The sequence below is a fragment of the Lutra lutra genome, chromosome 13 (assembly GCF_902655055.1).
Source record: "Lutra lutra chromosome 13, mLutLut1.2, whole genome shotgun sequence".
Taxonomy (NCBI): Eukaryota; Metazoa; Chordata; class Mammalia; order Carnivora; family Mustelidae; genus Lutra; species Lutra lutra.
In genome coordinates, this window is record NC_062290.1 from 20704962 (window position 1) to 20724032 (window position 19071).

Consider the following 19071-nt stretch of genomic DNA (forward strand, 5'->3'; position numbering starts at 1 on the left):
TATAATGGGTTTTTACTGAAATTGTAGGGTGATGGAGGGGTAGGAGTGGGGGGGCACATGTTGTGATGGCAGGTGGTATAAAGACTGACAGCATAGCATTACACAGGAAAGCATTCAGGATGAAATACTACACATCTATGTGTTAAAAATGCTTCGGGGTCCTAACATGGTTTTTTGTTTGTTTGTTTTTTACTTTTAGCCAGCATATAGTACATCATCAGTTTCAGAGGTAGAGTTCAGTAATTCATCAGTTGCTTGTAACACTCAGTGCTCATATATCATGTGCCATCCTTAATGCCCATCAGAGTCCTATCATGTTGAATTGAATTCCTCACAGGACATTTTTTCCCCCATGACTCTGATCTCCCAACACATCATGTTACTACTTATTGAACTTTTCTTAATGACTCAATTTTGAGTTAGTAGGAATGTTCTGGGTCTCAAAACAGTTTGCCCTCTCCTTTTCCTCCTATTTGTCTCCATATCATTTCTTCAACACCCTACTCTCAAATCAGAGTGGTCTAGTATGGTATTTTCTAAAATAAAAACAGCTCTCTATAGACCACTACGCTATCAATGTTTCAAAATAATGAGTAAACTTCATACTTCAAAATGATTTTTCACATTTTCCTGCATAGTCTCTGGTGAGTTGCTGTGAATTCCACTTTGAGAAAAATGGTACTGGTAGTCCCTTTTGTAGTTTCAATCTCAGACAGCTGGCTTTCCATGACCTTGGGCATGTGGTACCTCTCTTAGGTACCTGGATCCTGCCTCAAGGATGTGTTATGTACTGCTCTGTATTATCCTGTGTGACTAGACCAATGTGAGGAGAGCCCAATTACCAATACAATGAGTGAAACATTTGCAACATCCAATCTGGTTACACAAATAATTTTTACATTTCTCAGGAAAATGTAATATTTTATGACATTGAAATTTCAAGTCTATACTCAAAGTTTTTCCAAAATAGTTTGTATGTGTGTTTTATTCATATGTTATTGTCAATCTCTAGTCTGACAACAATTGAGACATGTATACTTATCTTATTTTCAATTGCATTGTATTATATTTCATTGTGTTTATTAATCCTAAGAGTTATAGAGTGCTTTAGTAGGCTTTCTGAATAAATAGATATATTTTCTTTTTTTAAGGGTTTTTAAAAAGATTCCACTGCAATAGTCATATATTTTTGTCTGCTTCTTATATTATTGTCTACCCAAGTTTATCATGTTGAAAATTTTCTTCTATTTTTAAATTAAAAAAAAAAAAGAATGGATAGTGAATGCTGTTGAATGCTTTGGAAACATCTGAATGATTAAACGATACATCTTTTTTTCTTATTAGTCTTAGTTTTTGAATAATTATATTATGAGATTTCTCAATACTCTGCCTGAATTTTCAGGATAAACCCTATTTAGTCATGGTGGCTAATTTCTTTGTACTAATGGATTCAGTTTATAGTATTTATATTAATAAGTAAGGTTTGTGTTTTTAAATTTCTTTCTGATACTTTTTGTATCTATTTTCAGGCTTAGCTTCTAAAAAACTTGAGTAGCTTCTTTAGCACAAGATGATCGTTTTTTGAAAATCTATATAATTTTTAGATAAACTATTTTAAAAAGTAGTTTTCAGATAAGCATTTAAATAAGTTTCCTGTGATCGTCTTTTTGTATTTTTAAATCTTTAATTGAATCATTTTAGGTAATATACTACTACCCATAAACTCAAGTATTCTATCAAGATGTTCTTATTTTTAGAATCACAGAGTATTTTTTATTTGTTTAATCTCTATATTAATATTTATTATATAAATATATACTTCATTATTTATTATATTCATTATTTATTAAGTTTCATCAGCATTTTAAAACATTTTTATGGGTTTTTTTGTTTTTTCATAGAACCAGTGCTTGGACTTATTTAGCTATTTTATAGTAATACAATCTTTTAAAAAATTAGTCGTGTTATCCTGATTTTTGTAATAAGATTTTAAAAATTACTTAATACCTTCTTAAATCCTATGCTTTTTCAAGTATATTCTTACTTATAATGAAGACATTAAGGGTTATGAATTTGCTTCTGGCTACAACTTTGATAGATTTTTGATAGAATTAAGTAAATAAATTTATATATAGTTCTCCAAATTCCACTCTTCTAACAGTCTGTAGTTGTACTTGTGATTTTCTTTTATGACTCATGAGTTTCTTCAATTCTGCAATTTAATTACTGTTCTAATTTTATAAACAAACATCTTATGGACAATTGGGAAAAATGAGTCTTTGTAACTCTAAGCTTTAAATATATGCAAGTGTTGTGTATATATTTGTAAATATATGCATATTTATATATATACAAATACATACACAAAAATTTCCCACAATTCTATTCCTATCCCTTTCCTGGAATTTCTGATTTGTTCACTGGAGTATTTTGATACTTTGTTAGTTAATTAGGTCTTTGGAGCTAACTACCTTATTTTCTCTAGATGTGTATAGGGTTTTATTTTTATCCTTTTAATTAAATAATTAAAATTTTGCCTGAATTTCTGCACATACAGGGTGCTTTTCAATAATTTTTCCAGAAACACAATCAACTGCTTTGATTGAGTCTTTATTTTTTAAAACATTTTACTCTGAAGTAATTTTAGATTTACAGAAGAATTGCAAAGACAGTACACAGAATTCCCATATACTCCCAGATTTAGCTAATGTTAACATGTTATGCAAAATGGTATGTTTATCAAAGAAATTAACGTTAGTGTAATATTTTTAACTGAACTACAGACTTTATTTTGTTTTCCCTAGTTTTTCCAGTGTCGTGCCTTTTCTCTGCCAGGATTCAATGCATTTAGTTGTCATGCCTCTTTAGAATGCTCCAATCTGTGACAGTATTTTATAACCTTGACACATTTGATAAGTGTATTCAATCATTTCTTAAAACTAGCAATGGAATGCATTCTTCATCTGTGATTTCTGCCTCTATTCCAATCATTCTTCACATTTTGCCCCTGGGGAACATATATAATTAATAGGTTTGATCTCCATTGTCTTATTTCCTTATCTGTCATCTTCTTTCAAAGATTTTCTTCCCCCACTTCCCGATAAATTTGGAGAGTGTTTCTCACGTTTGTCTTCCACCATGACTATTTGATTATCTGCAATATCAATGTTGTCACCAACATTAAAAATATGGCTTGTCTCAATTTGATTTTCATGCAACACTTTCTTATAGAACATTTTATCTTAGCTTGTAATCTATGCCATGCATCTACTATAATTACTTATTATATTAATTATAAATAATCTTAGCCTATTGTCTCCCTTTCATGACATGTTCCTATTTCACAACATAGAAAGCCATAAGGGAAAAAAAGAGAATGAAGTAGACATAGACGAGCAGAAAGAAGTTTATGCAGCTACAAAGGAGAGGCAGCAAGATCAGCTGCTGTGGTTTTGAGAATTTCCAACTCAGATATCTTCTGAGAATGTCAAAAATCCTTGTAGGGTTTTCTTCTGTTTCCTTCAGAAGTTTGTTCCATGTGAAATTATATTTACCTTATTTTTCAGTACTTTTTATTTTCGGTCGGCATAATTTTGTCTTTGTCTCTCTACATATCTGCAAGTGGGGCTGCTGCGTTCCGTCTACCTGCCAGCAGGGTTGATGAGGGCCCTTGGGCTTCCTTCCCCACTCCATGGTGCACTGCTTAAGAGCCCTTCTTGTACAGACTGACATATCTGTCAAGTTCCAGCTTACTTTCCAAAGCTGACCAAAGTTCCATCTAGTGTCTCCCATCCACAGTAAGTTACTTTGGGTGACTGTATTTCCCACAAAACAGCATGCTGTTATTCTCTCCATATTTCTGTTTTCTGAGACCAGTGGCTTCTGGGTGAATATAAAAAGATGAGGCAAAGGAGGAAAAGCAAAGTCCTAAAAGCACAGAGATGAATATCTCAATTCTTTTGATGGCTAGGAAAGATTGCCCGGCAATATGGGGGAGTGAAAATTGGCTGCCTATATTTTGGGGGAAGAGGGTGGGTAGAGCTTCTTATTCATGGTATAAAGGGTGGATAGATCGCAAGTGTTTTTTTATTAATTCATCAATTCAACAAATAAGCAGATTGTATCGTGGTTATGTATAAGGCACTATGCTTGGTTCTGGTAATATACACCTAAATAAGAAAGACTTGGTCCCTGACTTCATTAATTTTTTTCCCAGTTGCTGAAGATGAGTTAGCATTTTTGGATGTCAGCATTTACTGAATGTATCTCACTCCATGAAATTGTTATCAGAACTAAACACGATAATCTTAGAGAAAAAAAAAAGATTTTATTTATTTATTTGAGAGACACAGAGAGAGAGAGAGAGGAGGGGAACAGGGAGAAGGAGAGAATCTCAAACAGACACTACATTCAGGGGCTCATCTCATGACCCTGAGATCATGACCTGAGCCAAAAGTAAGAGTTGGACATCCCTAACCATTATAACCTACATCCGGTATCTGTTGCATGGTAAACAGTCAGCCAAGATTAGCTATTGCTACTTTTGTTCTGATTATTATGACTACTGCTACTTTTTTTTTTTTTTTAACTACTACTGGTCAGGAATTTAGGTGAACACCTTACACGGCTCAAAATGTTCAGCCTTCAAAATTTGGGGACATCAGTCTTCTTAGTTTTCCTTGTATTTTCATCTATTGGGGGGACACTTTGGTGACCAGAATGATTTCAAACTTAAAAATGGTTGCAAAAACAAAGAATTCCTTTACACTGTTTCCTACCTCTCCCAGACTTTAACATCTTTGTAATCACGGTATAATTATCAAAACCAAGAGATTAACATTCCCATGATACATTTAACTGATTTATATACCTTATTCAAGTTTCCTACCACGAGTTGTTTGACCAATGTCCTTTTTCTAGACCACGATCTGATACAGGATCCCCTAAACCATTGAGTCCTTAAGTCTCTTTAGTCTCTGTTAATTGGGATACTTCCTATGCCTTGTGGTCTTTCATGACCTTGACACTTTTTGAAGAGTACTGGCCAGTACTCAATTTGGATTTGTCTCATGTTTCTTCATGATTAAATCCAAATTAAGGATTTGGGGTAAGGATATCAATGAAGTAATACTCTGTCCTTCTCAGCACATCATGATCAGGAAGCACATGCTGTTATGTCTAATCTTTGAGAACTTTGACTGCTTGTTTAACATGGTGTCTTCCAAGTTTCTCTATATTAATGTGACTACTTTTTCCCTTGGTAATTAATGAGCATCTTGAGGGGAGATACTTCAAGACTATGTAAATATCCTGTTTCTCATCTTTTGCCCACTAATTTTAGCGTTCATCGATGGTGATACTGATGCCAGTTTTATGGCTACTGATTATTCTTGCCCACAACAATTATTACTGTGACGTTTGCTGATTTGGTGATCTTCTAATTCCATCATTCCATCTTTACTTCCTAACTGGAATTCTACTGCAGTGACAGCTTTACCTTCTTCTCCACTTATTTATTTATATAACTCTTTATTTATACAGTAAGCCTTCATGGATGTTCATTGCAATCATTATTTATTTTGTGACCCAGATCAAAATGACCCAGATTTGACCACTGGGAGCTCCTTGCAGTTGTGTCCCATTTTGAATAATATTTTATTTTATTTATTTTTAAAAAGATTTATTTATTTATTTATTTGACAGACAGAGATCACAATAGGCAGAAAGACAGGCAGAGAGAGAGGGGAAAGCAGAGAGCCCGATGTGGGGCTCGATCCCAGGACCCTGGGATCATGATCTGAACCGAAGGCAGAGGCTTTAACCCACTGAGCCACCCAGGTGCCCCTTGAATAATATTTTAAATTGGAAACCTCATGTATATTAACTCCCTCTCCCCAAATTTTATTATTAAAACTTCTAAACAAAAAGTTAACCAGTCAGTTATAAGTTAGGATAAATGGCATGGTCAGAAAATTTCCTACGAGCAGTTTTTTAATGGTGGCAAGGGGGAAAGAATATTTAAATAGGGGGACCTTGAGGTTTTTATGTGAGTAAGGGGTGGCTCCACATGAAATAAAGGAAAGAAGGAATCTGGAACAAGAAATTAAACACAATGAACAAGTGTTATTACAACATCTAAATGGTGTGAGGTCCAATTTTTGGATGCAAACTTAAACCTACTTCACCCTTTTGTTTAGGATTGAAGCAGAGGAATGGGGTGATTGAATGCTAGGAATCAGGTATCAGACTCCCCTTTCCTTCTGGAAAGGCTTTATCTGACCTTTTCTGAAGTGGAAATTTAGCCAGACACAGTCAACACTCAAATCAAGTGGTTGCCTGTGTTTCCATCATCCTGGGGCCCATTGGAAATGTGTCTATTTTTTGAGAAACCATGGAGCTCAATCTACATTTCTCATTACCATTTAGAAAAAGAGGGACTGCAGTTGACTGTAACAGATAAAGGGCAATTGCTTATTTTTTAATCAATTCTTATTGATTTGGGAGACACAGGATTCTTAATTGTATGTGTACTTCATCTTCCCATTGGAAATTTCTACTTCATCTGATAGATTCTGGTTTAAATTGCAGTGCAGTATCCTGATGTGCGCTGGTTGGAAAAGGGTTTAAGTCTTTTCAAATACTTGAGAGAAGAGTCTACAGAACAGGGGAGCCTTTCTTTTGCTGATATTAGCAGTCTTGACTGGTGAGGGAGGCTCTGAACCCAGACTGCTTGGGTTTGAATCCCCCTTCAGTCACTACCTGTGTAACCTTGGGTGAGCTACTTCAACTCCTGATGTCTCAGTGTGTTCATCTGTGAAATGGGTATAACAGTAGTACCGTCTACCTTATGAGGTTACTGTAAAGATTAAGTGAGGATAATTGATGTAAAGCATTTAGCTTTGAGCCTGGCCTCTTCTCTCTCTCTTTTTTTTTTCCTCTCCCCTGGGAAGAAAGTGCAAGTTATCACCACTTTGTGGCTGAGCAGCAAGTTTCATCTCATTTTCCTTGGAATCTCCCTTTTTCAATTTGCTGAAGTATATTTTTATATGCCTGCCTATCAACATTTTTAATAATTCTATTGATTAAAAAATTGCGAGCTGTTTTTATTCACATATCACTTATTCTTCTTTTCATTGTGACATACTTACAAGTGATTACAGGTAAATTTTATATTTGTGCTATATGTATTTCTCATGAATATATTTATACATATGTAATGTATGGTTATAATTGATTCACAAAAAAAGGAACACAGAGATCAAAGGCATATGTTATTTTTAGGATTATGATACAGCTTTTAGTTAGTTTGGTAGATGTTTATACTAGTAATATGCTTTAATTCCGTCTTTTAAAAATCTGACCATGTTTTGGTACATCATGTGAATAGAGCATTAAAAATTTTTTTTGCCAAATATGTATTTCTAAATTATTTCATTCATAAATGCCTCGTTATTTATCTCTAAGAGTTAAAGATATTTAGCATAACCAAAGCAACATTATCACATCTAAATTTTTAAAAATGCTTAATTTAAGAGAAATGCAGAAATACATCTGTAATTTTAAAAAATATTATAAAGAAATTCTGTATATCCTTAACCCAGTTTTTTCCAGTAGTAACATCTTGCATAATCATGATGCAATATGACTACCAGGAGATTTATATCGATGCAGTTCATCTCCACATCTAAAAAGTTTTCACAACACTTCTCTAACATCATTCAATGTAAAGGTAGTGTTCAAATTTCTGTATTATTTCATAATATTTTCCCAGTTGTTTTCTTGTCTTCAGTAGGATCTTTAAGCTCTTGAGAGCAAAACAAACTTCTGTCTTACTAACCTTTGCTGCCTTTCCTAGCCCAGTGTGGATAAGGATATCGCAAGCCCATTCTGCACTAGGTGTGAGAATGGAACAGGACAGCGAGACAAAGAAGGTTACCTAGTTATGATCACTGTCCCTAATTTGAAAGTCACAAAATGGAAGTGCCCAAACGAACAGGTGCTTATGCAAGAACCCATGGCGCTAGAGCCACACCTGGAGGCTACTTTCCTGTTTTCTGTGACAGCATGAGACATCCACGGATGCTCTAGGGAAAAATTCTTTTAAAAATTCTGGACAGTTGACAACCCACAGGACGGGTGGGACTCCACTCCAATATTGCTGACACAGCCTAATACGTTCTGGTACACTGACTTCGAGGGCTGGTTAGCTGGGCTCTGGATGAAAGGACACGGGACCTGGCTTTAAGGACACAGGTTCCATTCTGATCCCATCATGTACCAGCCATGAACTTTGGGCAGGTCATTTAATCTTTTTGAAATTCTATATTTCATCCATGCAGCAGAAATAGGAGTGCTTATTTTATAGTTTTATTGGCTGATGACACAAGATAATGTTTGTGAAGTTGCCCAGCACATCCCAGTGTTCAATAAATGCTAGTTCAGCCGGGGTGCTTGGCAAACAGCAAAAAACAAACGCTACAAAAAAACGTTCTTCGATGTTAGCGATGAGGCTGAAAATTTGAAAACTATTTTTTTTTAAACTCCCTGGGTACTTTAATTTTTCTCCAGACAAGCACAAGGTTGACACAGGACACCTCTTTCATAGAGGAGCCATGACTAGGGTCTGGCATTCACCTCCCTCTCCCTTTCGGCCCCACTTCCTGTACAGATCAGGGCTGATGCATGCTCAAACTGCTTGTGACTTGAGCTAGACCTGGTTGAACATCAATGGCCCCTTTGTGGGCCACTTTGTTCTGTTTTTTCCTTAGGAGCAAAATGCCATCCTGGTCAAGATCTAGAAAGTTGCTGTTTCATTGTAATAGGATATGCATTTAAATCAGAGCTATGCAAGTTGAAGGATACTCCTGCTCGCATCAGATTCAGCAAGCCAGGGGGAAAATCTCCTGTCTTCTGGAATCACTGAGCCTGAAGGCCTTTGAGGCTGGCTGGTGGCAGGGTTGCCTACTAGCAGCCCACTCTTAATGTAGATATTTTGTTTCTGCACCACCACTGGCAGTCAAACTTTGCAAATAAATCCTATTATTTGTTCCTTTCCTTCCTAACATGTTATTTCCCACTTATGATTTTAGAAAGATGTTATTTCCAAACTTTGGGTATAAAAATGAAAATTTCTTCCACAACACCTGCCACGATGCTGTATTTTTTATTCCCTCATAAAGGAAGTTGCTTTATTATGGAATTCACAACTTAAAAACGTCAAGTGTGTCATTATGTAATTGAATTCCTAAATGCATCTTCTTTTCTTTTTAGCCTCTAATATCAGGATGTATAAAATGAGCAGAAAAAACACAATATGGGGTTAAGCCTTGGGAACTGCATGAGAGTTTGGGAAAGGTTTTAGGATGCTTTTATTTAAAATGTTAAAATCTTTTGGTAATATTAGGAAGAGTCTCTAAAGGTTTTTATAATTTAACTATTTCAATAAGTGCTGAAGATTTTCTGTGGAAAGAGCACAAAAACTCTTTAAACAAAGGCCCATTTCACATTTTAATGCAAATTAGTATAATTTGGAGAGGCCACCTATATTTCTAAATATAACGCTGCATAAAATTAGTGGCATATTTTATATTATCCATTCACTTAAACTAATCTCACTTCTGAAAAGCCCTATAGGGATGAATAGATTGCCTGTAGAAAGTAGGCTCATAAGCTTTCAAATATTTAAAGAAAAGATGAGACTATAAAGGCATGGAGGAGAGAGGATATAGAATTCTCGAGAAAACATTACTCAAGCTTCAATGGCGATAGTGTTGGAAGAATAAGGCTCATAAGTAGCTCCCACCTCCTGTGGTTCCTCAAGATTGCACGGCCGGGAACAGTGGCCACCGCAACCGTCAGGACCACAACAAGGGACGGTGCTGAGACCATTTCTGGAAACATTGCTAATAGCCTCATTTATGATTAAATGCCCCATAATATATCATTCCCTTGCTTCATGCATATATTTGTACCTCATTTATGATGAATTGCCTGCCCTTGAGCAGATGAGTCAATGTAATTGCTGTTTAGTGTTTCTCTGCTCTGCTTGTGGGACTGGACTGTTCTAGAAGACTCTCAGGATTGCTTCCTTTTACCCCATTTGCTTCTCACAGTACTTGGGGTGGGGAGGGTGGAATGGCAGAGCAACTATTTCTTCTCCGGGTCAGGAATTCTGCATGTGAATGACAATACAGGTAGTCATTAACTCAGATTCTTCAGGGACAGAGTCCTGGACAGAGGGCCCCTCTCTCCTCTGCCCAGGCAGGGGGTAGGCTCCTTCCCTGCATTACTGAACATGCAATCCACATTTCAAGAGCCTGGCAAGATTTCGGCAGGGATACCGAACCTCTGATAAAAGTAGGCATTTGCTAACAACCTGAGGAATGTAGGGTAAGGTATGACAATGAAGATATTGAGAAGAGACTCTGCTGTTTTTGATGTGGAGAAATAGATATCTGGGAGGGAAGAGAAAGGAGCTGGGGTTCGAAGGGAGCCTGCCAGTCACTAACCAGCAGCCAGGACAGAAAGGTGACTAACGGCTACTAGTCCAGTATCCCGGGCTGCTCTGATGGGATGCGTGCTCTGCCCAGTGCTTGAAGAAGGCAGGCCAGGAAAATAAAAGCAGTAGACGAAGACTGAGGCCAGTTCAGGAAGGTTGCAAAGGATACCGATAAACTCCAGATAAAATGCATTTCTGAGTGTCAGGAGGTCCTGAATGGGAGCAAGCAGGATATTTAGTGCTTACTTCTGGAGACCCTGGGATATAGAAGGGATTGTTCAAAAAATCTAGACTGTACATTTCTGTGTCCTTTGAGCGAGTGCTGCATACAAGTCCCAAGTAAGTCTGAAACCAGGAATAATAATGGGCCCATTTACCAAGTACACATTGCAGTCTCCTGGGCATTCTTAGCCAGTCAAAAGTTTTAATATACTTGGGGTAATTTAGGGATGATAGTCTCCAAAAGCTAAGTGATAGAATGAGGGTGTAGGGCTTCTGAATCCTGGGCACCTGTGTGTGTGTGTATAAAGAGCAGATGTTTCCTCACAGTTTTCTGTGGAATGGTTTAGTCCTCAGGATTAAAGGGAGATTAATCTATGGGAGATGGGTTTTTAGTCATGGAGCTGCCTTTTCCCCCAGTGGCCTGGGAAAAGTGAGGGACACTCAGTTCTGCCTCATGAAATATTCCAGCTTCACACCTTGGATTGGGCCACCTGGGACCTGGATTGGGGACATGTAGAAAACCAGACAGAATAGAGAATTTGAAGTGACAGGATGCACAAGGACAGGGTTGGTGACCTCTCTCCATTTGAAGAGCTCCAGATCCCAAGCTCCTACTTCTTTGTTCTTCTTTTTCTAAAAAAAAAAAAAAAAAAAAAAAAAAAAAAAAAAAAAAAAAAAAAAAAATTGAGGTATAATTGACATAACATTATAATAATTTCAGGTGTACAATGTAACAACTCAGTATTGTATATATTGCAGATGATCATCACAACAGGTCCAGTGAACATCCCTCATGATATATGGTTATTTTTCTTCCAACTTCTAAAATGAGTGAGTAATGTGGGCATCATGGACTCTAAGCCAGAGGGAGTTGCCCATGTGGATGGTCTCTTGTGGGACCTGGTGCTGTTGGTATATATCCTGTATGGGCCCTTGGCCCAGTGTAGGGCACACCTGAAGTCCTCTACATGGGATATCAGTGTGCTGCCCACATCATATCCTCTCAAGAACCTACTGAAGAATCCTACAGGTGGGTGGAAAGAATTCCTAGGATAGTTCTGTGGCTCCTAACCCCTGGTTCTCAAATTTCAGAAAATAGGTTCTCTGTTGCAATTGACATATTAAATTTGAATGTCAAGTGGAGACATTTTAAATATGGGAGATAAGCTATCTCCCATATTTAGAATAGTAATAAACTGCCCAGAAGTACTGGTCCTCTTGAACTTTTGTGAACAGAGTTTTGGGTGCTCTTTGGGGTCTGAAATGAGTCACTATTGTATCCAATGAATCTTAGAACTGTTGGCCATCCTTGATTAAACAGAAGTCCTTATATTGCAGAAGAGGTAATGTCTTGCTCAGTGTCATATAGAACATTTGACTAACTCTTTACCTGAGTGGGCAAGTCTGTCAGACATGGAAGTTTATGGTCTTTAGCATCTTGGACCATCTAGACCCAAGAAAGCTTGGTAGATGGAGAGGTACTGCCTGCACTCTTGACTTCCTCTTTCTACTAAGAACAGCCTATCCAGGGGATTCGAGAGTAGAACCACCCAATGGAAGCTCAGAACTAAAGATGAATCCTTCCTTGAGTAGTTCTGCTACTGATGATAACGGAGCATGCTAGGTTCAGAGTTCAGGTTACAACCCCATTTTCTAGTTGTGTTGCTATGCACAACCTATACTTTAAGATTGACGGAGGAAGTAGCAGGAGGATGGTTCTGGAACTCTACAGTAGCCTCTGTGGACCATCACATGCTTCTGCAGGGTGCTGAGTATAGCTAGGTACCTATCTCAGGCAGCTTTTAAACTAGAGTTCAAGGTGCCTCAGAAGATCAGATCAAGGCTGAATAGTTGTCTGAAGAGAAAAGTCTGTGGGAGCAGGAAGAGAGTAAGTGAAAGATCCAAGAGTTTTAATAAGATGTAGGCAAGAATGAGAGAGAAAGTGAATGGGAACACGCCATATAAACATCGCTAGAAGAGGAAAGAAGGGGGCATCTTCAATAGAAAACTTTCAGCCAGGGCCATTTTAGTCTGCATAAACTCTAAAAAATAATTGTTATTTTGGAATTTCTACACCAAAGAACATCCAACATTTACATATTGCCAGATCCAAAATGAAATATAAATTTTGTTGTAAATAAAGCAACAAGATTTTTATAATTGACTTTTAAAATTATCTGCTGTCAAATAACTCATTTACTACATGATTGACGGTGATTTCATTGAAATCATTGTGCATTCAAAATCCTTGCTAAGTGAGAAAATAGATGCTCCTGGTTATTTTCAAGTCATAGTAAAATTTTGCAAATGTTAAATTTAATGATTGGTAAATCTGAGGAGTATAATATTTTATAGGCATTAAATTAAACATTTATTAATTTTGAATTTCAGCCTTCCTTTTAGAGATAATAACGTTTTTTTTCAGGTGTCTAGCATTTTCATGGGTCCCTGAATAGCTCACAGGATCTTGTCGCAGTGCCTAGAGTGACAGTTGGATAAGACAGCTGTTTCCAGCTGAGCCCACCACAAGGAAGACAGTTGTTAAGCCAGTTTAGACAGTTGGGTACAATTTGCAAGGAGAGTTCTCAGAAGATGTAGACAAATGACCTTTTTGTTGCCTTACCTTTAGTTTTATAATGGTGTGTTGTTTCTGTGGTTTATTTAATTGCATTCCCAACAGAAGGGAAAGGAATGGGTTGAATATCTTCTGATTACAGGACAAACAGATTTCTGTCCTAAAAGGCATGTGGAAATTCTGGACACTGACTTGTCAAGGCAAGAAGGTGTTTTTTTATTTGCATTATATCTTGTTCCACAAAAATTTGAAGTTACATATCACAAATACACATGTAACACTATGGAGAAAATGTTATTCTCTTATATGTCATTAGAAGAAGGGAAGGTCTTTGGAAAATTCTTTGGAAAGCCACTTGGAAATGTAGTGGAGACTTCAGGGCCTGAGTGACCACTGTTGGAGGAAGTCCTCTTTTCCTACCAGAAGGGTGAGAAATTGGAAATTCTATGTGAACATTCAAGGAAGAAGGAACAGGTACTGGAAGAGCCAGACCTTGCAGGGTGGCCTCCCATAGTGAAGAATTTGGAAGCATTTGGGTTTAAATAGAATTGTCAATGGCTTGTGGTGTGTTCTTTCTGGTGAGCTTGAAGAGGAAGACAAAGGGACATCGAAATTTAAATCACACACATAGCGGGTGTAATATAAATCAGAACAGATATTACAGAAAGGAGACACATGGAATACAGAGGACTCTACCTAAAATGAAGCTATGAATTGTCCTGATACATGTTCCCTAAGATCCAGAAATGATTAATTATAAGCGTTTTAGTAAAATTAATATTGTGAGTTGGCATAGAGCAAGATTCAGGACATTAGTCTCCTTTCCTCCCCTTCTTTGGGACCTCAGTCATCCTCATGCTGAAAGATGGAGGAGCGGTTCTCCAAGGTTCTCTTCTAAGCTCTCTTCTTTCTTTCTTCTTGCCTTTGGATCTTATTCTCTTCACCATACTCTCCTCTGCCCAATTTTTCTTCTTGTTAGTGGTTAATTGCTTTTATCAATGATTTTACTAAGTCACTTTCAGCTTTTTCTTTTTCTTACTTTCCGGATGCAGTCAGTTGATAAATACTATTAATACTACCTGGGAAATCTGTCTCACCCTGTATCAGCTTCCCATTGCCACCATAACAAATGACTACAAACTTTGTGGTTTAAAACAACACAGATTTATTATCATATAGTTCTAGAGGTCAGAAGTCCAAAGTAGTTTCTTGGGCTAAATTCAAGGCATCAGCAAGATTGCATTCCTTCTGGAGGTTCTAGGGGAGAATCTACCTCTTTATGTTTTCTAGCTTTTAGGGAACATCTGTGGTGTTTGGCTGATGCCTCCTTCCTCTACCTGCAGAACTAATAAGATAGCATCTTTCCTCCTATCTTATCTCTGTATCCATCCTTACATTTTCTCTCTCTGACTCTGATCCTTTTCCCTTTTTCATATAAAGACTTGTGATTAGATTGAACCCATCCTTATAATTCAGGGTAATCTTCTAATCTGAGATCCTTAATCCCATCTGCAAAGTCCCCTTTGCCAGGTAAGGTCACATATACATAAATACTAGGGATTTGGATGTGAACATCTTTGAAGGGCCACTCTATAGCCCAGTACACACATCCTTGACCAATTCTCTCTCTCTTTCTTGTCACTATCCTATCTGCCTTACCTCATGTCTAGAATTTGTAATAGCTTTAAAACCAGACTGTCTCTAGCACCTCACTCTTCCCGTCCAAAATATATACGGCTTCCCATTATCTCCTTGCAGCTGAGATCTGGTCACACCTTCTCCAAAGCCTTCCCCAAAGCCATTTAGTGGCTCCTTACATAAGCATGCAGAAGAAAACCCCAAATTCTCAGACTTGAAAGGTGGTTATTTGCACCATTCCCATGTTCGACCCCCCGCAGGACTCAACCCTGTATTTGTATATACCGGCTCTCTTCATGATTCCTTCTATATGCCCTGAACTTTCTCAAATATTTCCATCTGCTTTTAGAATCCCTTCCATGTATAATTTTCTTCTGTTCCTACCTTGTTGGCTGAAGTTCAAGTTATCAGTCAGGGCTCAAATCAAATCTTCCTTTTCCTGAGGTGCCTGAGTGGCTCCGTAGGTTGAGTGCCTAACTCTTGGTTTTGCTTCAGGCCATGATCTCAGAGTCATAAGACTGAGCCTTGTGTTGGGCTCCAGGCCCAGTGGGAGGTCTGCTTGGCAGTTCTCTCCCTCTACCTCTCCCCCAACTCAGGCATACACACTCTCTCTAAAATAAATAAATCTTTAAAATAAAAATCTTCCCTTTCCCATTACAACTAGGTCTATCCAGTCTTCACGTATTTTTATCATCTCTCTTCCTTCCATATCCCCCCTCTGCATTTTTATAATGGCATGGTTGTCGGTCTCCTCAGACTATGAGGCTCTAATGGGAAGAGACCCTTACCTGTGTTTTTGAGATCTCACAGCTCTTAACAAAAATGTATTGCTCATTGATTGAAGAATGTGAACAGATATTTGTCTTATTAACTATTGGAGAGTTTTTCTTTAGGGAGTAGCCAAGGGATTTATAGATTTGCATTAAAATCACTTTTAAAGGAGTATTAAGGCACAACCACAGAAGTTTTGCATATTTTGGTTTGCTCCTTTTCTGGCCAGAGGAAAGTTTCTCCCTTCATTGGACTAGGGAGTCCAAGTCTCTTGGGGAGGGTTAGAATTATGGGAAAGGTCCCTCAGGTCTTTCCCAATTCTTTTGCACCACCCCCCCCGCCAGTAGTGTTTCACATCTGCTTTGTCGTTTGTGAGTCTCAGATATGGTGCCAAGGGGCCTTGTCTTCCAACAGATACTTCTTTTCAACTCTGTCTGCGGTGAATGATTCCTCTCAGTTCCTTATCCAGTCTATAATTCCCCATTTCTTAGCTGTATTGAAGGTGAGGAAGGCCTATCTGATCTCCCAAGGGGCTCAGTGCCAATGGAGTAATTAGCTAGGCTTCATGCCAATTCAGAGCTTTGATCTGAAAACCCATAACCTTTAGTTTCAATACGATGGCAGAAGAAGGTGCTGGGCTAAAGAAGAATGCTCTAGGCTCTTCTTTCAGAACTGTGTAAACATTACCCAGACGACTTGAGAACTGGACTATATGAAGTATTGTTGAAAAAAAAAAGAGAGAGATTTATTGGTTCATTTTACTAATCAAACTCTGACAGTGTGTCAGTGGCCTCACAGTAAATTTCAACTAAGGCAGCCTCTATTCCAAAGCAATAAGGCAAATACAGTTATTGAATTGTGAATGGCATTTTTCTGGGCACAGAAATCCTCAATGTGAACAGATCTGCTTCTGTTAGGATGTTTATGACCATAATGAACGTGGCATCAGGAAAAGCCAACTGCATTTTTTTCCATCTTAAAAAAAATCAGGGAGGAAAAGAAACGTGGTATGACATATAAAAGGCACATTTGACCAGAAGACACATTCCGGTTTTGTGGCCACCAGCTTCAATACAAAAGATTTCTGTTGGAGTGAGGTTTGAATGGCTGACAAGAAATAAAGCAGCCTCAGAAAGCTGTCTGTCCATGTGAAGTACTTTGTTGGCACCACACAGATGTGGCAGCTGCATTCGGTATCCAACTGGGAGCTATAGATTTTTACTAATACTCTTGGAGAAAGAGACTGGCAAATACACTCTGTGAGGTGCGCTCAGAAGGTTAGCTCGGCTGCCAGGGAAGCCTGTGGAACTCCAGAGGATGTCTCCGCACTTCCCTAATGCCTTTCTCTCATCAGTGGTTTGACTATAGCTTTTAAACTTGAGAGTGAATCATAATGGAATTGCAAAGTGGTCTCATTATGTTAGATGGATTGCAACAAGGCATAATGGATGACAGTAGGGATGGGGGGAGTGTCAATGGTGGCTGGCAGCAGGCTTGGCCCTCGCTCAGTTAATGAAGGCAGTGGTCTTTGTGGGTGACTGGCAGGGATTCTGGGACAGACACCCTGTCTTAAAAATACCTACCCTGCTGGCCTGCCATGATGCTTTTTATCTCAGCCTTTAAATACCTACTGGCTAAGGTTTAGAGGTCTTTAACAACCAATAAAATGCCAGGGCTGCTGGAATGAGTCATGCATTCAACCATATTAGCACTCAAGAGAATTCCCTTCAATCTCTCTCTCTCTCTCTCTCTCTCTCTCTCTCTCTCTCTCGTGTTCCTATCTGCTCCTGCTGTGACCACTCTGACAATGTCCCTATTTGTCCATAATTTCTCTCACTTCCTCACCACACATATCTAATGAGTAAGTGAGTGTTGTCACCTCTACCTCTGGGTTGATTTCCTCCATCCCAGGACACCACGCTGGTCATCTCTTGACTGTCTCAATGCAGTATGCTTGGGTCTTCTATCATGGCTCCTGGACAGCCATTCTCTTCATGGCCTCCACTTGCCTTTCTAAAACACAGGTCTGATCTTGTCACCATTCCCCTTAAAACCTCTCAATAACTCCTTAGTGGCCAAAGGATTGTCCATATCTTATAGTTTGACAACAGTGATCCTTCACAAATCCTCCTCCCACCATCTTTCTCTCCTATTCCCTGGCTTCCCACCATGGGGGAAATATTCACCTTTCCCCTGATTGTAACAGCAGCACCTCTGCTGATTTTCCCTTATTACATACGTTCTTGCCCTTCTCCTTAACTGAACTTTCCATTCATCTCTGCTTCTAAAATTTCTTCTTATCTTCCCAAACCCAAAACATATGTTAATGCTGTTTCTGCAACTCTTCTAGGCAAGACTTAGCCAGTCCCTCCTCTGCTCAAAATAATTTGTACACAACTCCATCAAAGCATTTTCCAGACTGTTAGCAACTTTCTCCCCACTTCCTCAAAGGTATAAATAAGGTAGCATTCATCTCTAGGTCTTCAGTGCCTAACACAATGGCTAGAATAATAAATCTCAATTAAAAAAGCTGACTAACAAAATGAACCATTCTTGGGAATTTGTAGGTATGATCAATTACCTATATAAATAGTTATATTTATGTAGTTCTATGGCAAATTGTAAAGTAAGAGAAACAAATCTTCATTTGTATATCATTTTCTTCCCCCCTTTTTTTTTTTTTAAATACCATTCCCCTCATTTTCTCTCAGGAAAGGCTTATGGAATGTGTTCCCTTAATCCTTAATGACAAAACAAGCATTAAAGGGGTGACTACTTTATCACAGATGTTTGGGGGGAAAGGTTGGTGTCAGGAAATAAGACAGACCAGGTCCCTGCTTTCATGGGACTTGAAATCGAGGTTGTGTAAGATAAACATCAACTAGACAAATATGTAAATAAGATCTTTTTGGATAGTGATCATTGCTATTCAGAGAAATAGAAGAGGAGACAGAGGAGGGATTGACTGGAAGTCTCCTTCGGATCAATGTTATCACATGTCCCTAGGAAGGTGTCATTTAAGCAAAAGACGAATGACAAGGAAAAAGATCCTAACCAGTTGGTGACATGATGTGGGTGAAAATGGGGTGGGTTGGGGAGCAAAGATAGCAGCAACTCTTGCAAAATGTCAAAGGAGGGAAAAGTGGTCACATTGGGGAAGAAAAGAAAGGCCCAGTGACTGAAGAAAGACATGTAGGAGGAAGGGTAGCCATACTCTGATAGGGGGGTAAGGAAAGATGGCGTAACACAGGCTGGCATGCTTTTCTGACCATCACAGGATGCCTTTGGAGGGCTTTCAGTGGGAGACCAGTGTGAGGTTAAAGCTGGAGATCCATGCCCTCTGGAACTGGGATCTGGCACAGCTCTT

The 19071-nt window shown here is 38.3% G+C and overlaps 1 long non-coding RNA gene across 1 annotated transcript in view; it reads left to right on the top strand.

Moving 5' to 3' along the window:
* The first annotated feature begins 3622 nt into the window (after window positions 1-3622).
* The window catches only part of LOC125083740 (uncharacterized), an 81366-nt gene continuing 65917 nt past the window's right edge, over window positions 3623-19071 (top strand). Inside the window, exon 1 of the long non-coding RNA XR_007122345.1 lies at window positions 3623-3797. This is a non-coding gene — a long non-coding RNA (uncharacterized LOC125083740). The remainder of the gene's footprint in view (window positions 3798-19071) is intronic.